This window comes from Mirounga leonina, unplaced genomic scaffold (genome assembly GCF_011800145.1).
Source record: "Mirounga leonina isolate KUSES-001 unplaced genomic scaffold, KU_Mleo_1.0 Mir_101608, whole genome shotgun sequence".
In the NCBI taxonomy this organism is placed as follows: domain Eukaryota; kingdom Metazoa; phylum Chordata; class Mammalia; order Carnivora; family Phocidae; genus Mirounga; species Mirounga leonina.
Genome location: NW_023270163.1, coordinates 5,868,738 through 5,873,404, shown reverse-complemented (window position 1 = coordinate 5,873,404; position 4,667 = coordinate 5,868,738).

The window sequence follows — 4,667 nt, the reverse complement described above, 5'->3', positions numbered from 1 at the left end:
CACACTGATTCATGGTAGGGCAAAAATCATCTGGCCAACAAATTTGGCAACACATATCAACAACCACAGACTATCCAGGAATTTCACTTTTGGAAAATATATTATAAGGAAAAGAATTCAAACTATTTACATACACATTGCAGAGTTGTCCAAATGAGAAATCTGGAAGCTATGCAGAGGCTAACAATAAAAGATTGGATAATGTAAAAATGCTAGTAAAAATGACATCAGCTAACATGTACTAAGGAGTTACCACTGGCACCGTGCTACGTGCTTAATGGAATTATCTCATCATGCCTCAAAACAACCCTGATGTTGGCAACCATGCTACCGTTGTTCCTGGTTTATAGAGGAGGAGCCTGAGGCTCAGAGGTTGAATCACTTGTGCAAAAGCACAGAGCCAGTGAGCAGTCAAGTTGCAATTTGAACCCAGCTCCATCTGATCCCAAAGCCCGGGCTTTTACCTACCTATGATGCATGTACTTTCTGTCTCCAGCACATCCACTTCATGTGGTTCTCAAAAGGATGGTCGTAACATCTAAAGATGCTCATAATTATGTATGAAAAAGTGGGATGTGAAATTGTAGCTATGTTTCGATTAGCACCATGTAAAGCAAGCAGCACTTATTTATAACCAAACAGGCAGATGGAAATATATCAGTGTTAACCTTGGTCATTTCAGGATGGAAACTCAATTGTCTTTACACTTCTCTGTATTTTCCAGACTTCCATAATGAGTACTTATTACTCATATAATAGCAATTCTGCTAATGAACTTCTCATCAAACACGGGAACACCAAAGGAAACCTCCTTTATCTTTTCCCACCAAAGCAACCTCTGTTCCACGTGCCTTTGGCCCACAGATCATAAGCCTCATCTGTTTATAGTGAGCAGGGACATGGAGGAGAAACAAAGGAAGCGCTTTGCCCTCCAGTCCTCGCAGGAGGAAGTGATGCATAGTCTTCCTCTTCTCTCCAACTAGCACCTGAAGGATCGAGAGCTTAGTTTGACCCGTGTCATTTACATTTGGCAGATCAAGTCTTGCGACTCCAGACCTTGTTGGAAAAGAAAGTTTCCTTTGATTAGTGGCAGAAAGCCCTCAGTCCTTCATCTGTGCAAGCTTTGTAGGTCGCAGTGGTCTCTCATTCATTGTGAATCCTAAATGAGTAGGCATGGGGCTGGTCATGATTGGAGTGACCATGCTTGCTTTGATTAAATATTTGCCTTTCATGTTGGATTTCTTATTAAGCTGTGATTCAGAAACTCCACTCTACAATATCCCTATTTATAAGTTTTGTAGTTGCTTTAAAAATTTTTCAACGTCAGAAAGTGTGTGTGTGTGTTTACGTATATGTTAGTTACAAGAACTCTGTATCTAGGAAGTAACATCATTCTAATGCCTCAGCTAAGATTTTTGCCCATTGCAAATGCTATTTTCAGCCCGAATGACAAGTTACTTTAAAGGTTTGAACTGTCCTGGTCCTAAAAATAGAAGGGTAATTTCTTGTCTAGCGCAAGAGGAAGGCGAGTTTAGGGTATTGAGTTATCTAGGACCAGACTGTCAAGATGTGACTTGCTGGAGTGCCTGGATTTGGGTATTTGAAAGCTTTTTGTTTGAAATACCATCTCACATGCAGAAGCTGTCTCTGTAAAATGGATCTTCTTGATGATTGCAGAAACAGCTTTTTCCTAATTATGAGATGCTGACAGGCTGTCTGAGGGGATGACATCAGCCTGGACATTAGTGTCAGGGGTCACTCAGATAATGATCACTTTGCTCAAGGCTAATCGAGTGTCTCGAAGGCCAGGACTGGATTTAGAAGCTTCTGGTCATGCCCACAGCAATTGCAGGGCAACCGTGTTGAATACTTGCTGGGTCCTCTGCTTGGAGCGTGTATCTCCAATTTTACCCGGCTCGGGCAAGGATGGGGGCCTTTCTTGTGTTCCCACAGCCCGCGACCTTGCTTTAGCCATGTCATGACCAGTCTGGAAGGTCCCTGTGAGATCACCTGCTGTAGCCCCTCCACGGAGACACCAAAGCCAGGAAGGAGCTGGATTTGCCCAAGAAAGAACACAGAGTCGGTGGTAGAGCTGAGATGGAGCCTCCTCAACTTGTTTCCGTTCTAGATGTCTGCACTGCACCTAGTATAAGAAATGTGTAAGTGTGTCTTGGGGGTGGTCAGCTCCTGGAGCCTTTGGAGAGAAAGACAGCACTCACGTGGTTTTGAGGACAGAGGTAGAAGGGGCCTCAAGAGGTGCTTTAATCACAGGCAAACTGCGCACTCCACGGTCTCCTCCTTCAGCAGCAGATTTCACCACGGGTCTCCTTTTTTACTTTTGGTTTTGGCCACACTCTCCAATAAATCCAGGGGTTCCTGGTAATAGATAAAGGCAATTGTAAGGATTTAAATGTCTCCTTTCAGGCTCTCCCTCTCTTCCCCGTGAGTTTTGGTGTTTTTGTTTTGTATTTTGGTGTTTTGTTTATTTGTTTGTTTTTTGGTTCCTTCAAGCCTAATGCTCTTAGCACTGATTTTTGCCAGTAGACATTTTGGGTAGGAGGAATTTTCAAGTGGTTGGTTGGTTGTCTGAAAAGTGAACGTGCAAGGAAATCGGTGATGCCTCCTGAGTCATGATTGACGTATTTTTTCCTTTACTAATTTTAAACTCGTGTTTTCAGATTGACAGTGTTAATATTCTTCTGTCTGCTCCCTTCTTTCCTTGTATGAATTGGCTGTGAGGCTGTGTGATGTGCTGTCTGGGCTGGGGATTAGGGGACCCGGGTTTTTATCTCTAATGTTTTCCTTATGTTTACAGACCACAACAGTTTCTGGTAGCACCAGTGAAGGCGAATGACTGGCGCAAGCTTCTGTCTCCTGCGTGACTGGAGGGAGCAAAACTGTGAGCTGCAGAATGATTTAAAAAGTAAAAGAGAAACTGAAATGATTGTCACCTGATTAAAGAAGAAAAAAATCTTCCTTTCACGTGAAGATCCTGTCATTAGGTGGCCTAGCTGTGAAGGTAGATTCGTAGGACCAAGGGGGATGATTTCCGTGTTCTGGAATGTCGGCGGTGGAAGGACCCACAGCAGATCGTTCAGGCAATAAACATTTCCAGGTACCTCACGCATGGCTAGGTACTGTTCCGGGGGCTGGGAATGCAGTGAGGAACAAACATCCTTCCGTCCAATGCCCTCTCTTGGCAGACAGACATCTTAGTTTCCCCGAAGAGGGGAGGGGAGCTGCTGAAGGTCACACAGCAAGCCCATGGCAGGGCTAGGCTAGAAATCAGGGCCCCTGGCACCCAGGCAGCTGCCTGTTATGTCTTCATTCTGCTGCTCCCGCTGATTGTGCTGTAGCCCTGGTTGGACAGATTTCCCCCAGTGACACGAGCAAATGGCCCCAGCTGCCGGTCCTCCCATCCTAAAAAATCCAGGTTCCATGCCAGGCAGGTAGGGGGCTCTGGGTATCAGCCACCTGGAAGTTCTGCCCATACGTGTGTGTGTGTGTATTTAAGTCCATGGATCTTCAGATGAGGTGGGTCATGTCTTGAAAGGAGAGAATAGAAAAGAGCCCTGCCAGGACACGGGCTGCATAGCTTGGTGACAGGCAACGAGACTCTTTCTGTGCTCTCACTGACCACAGCCCAGCTTGGTGGCTAGGCCCCTTTGAGGGGCTGTACCCATGGAAAATGCTCAGTAAGTTTGGGCAGAATGGGGCTGAGTTGGTGAGAGGAGCAGTGCGGAGGAGGACAATGGAATCAATGAATGAAAAGAGCTGGGCACTGACCTTCTGGACCATGAACTTCTGCCCTGCTGGCAGGTGGCTTCTGTGGCCTGGCTCCAGAAAGCTGTCGCTTGCATCCCCCTCCCCCCCTTGCCGGGTTGTCCCAAGAAGGGATCTGTCCTGTCACATCAGGCACTGGGCTGAAAGCTGTGGGGATTATGAAGCCTGCCACATTAGCACATCTTTCACTTTTCAGAGATGAGAGTGCCAGTCACTGTGATGGGCACCAAGACACTGTTCATTGTCAATTAATTATTAGTTGTCAACTCGGAGACTTGGTGGAACTAAGACGATTCAGGCGGGTTGTAGAATTCCTCCTTTAAAGGCATCACAACAACATTGTTTAGAGGAAATGGAACACCCTTAATTATCAAAGTCGGCTGAGAGCCTGTCATGCTCGCCTCTGCTGGAGGCGTGGGCTTGCTGAGAATTCACACTGTGGTGCCCTCACCTTATGGCTCGCTCCTTGCATAATGGCAGGGTATGAAATGGGAGCTCTTCATTGTCCACACATCTCTGAAACATTTGAAAGGTTATTATGTGTTTCCTAAATAAAGAAGACCCACAGAGGGATGACTTGGGCCTATTGTCTGCTTCTGGTTTGGAAGGGTAACCCCTAGAAGACAGGGACAAGCTTTTCCTAGAAGGGTTTGGTCCTCAACTCTATGTGTGCCAGCTAAGTAAACTCTGAAGGTTACGGGCAATACTCTTGTGAGACTGAACTGTCACCGCTACCACGAAGGCCCTTGTTTTGTTGAGGTGACTTTTCCTAAGTCTCTGTTGAAGGAAGGCACATTTACAGCAACTTCCTGGTTATTCACTGACTTCAAAACTTGTATGAAGAGGCTTTGGTGAGAGGATGTGTAGCATCTCAGTGGAATTTC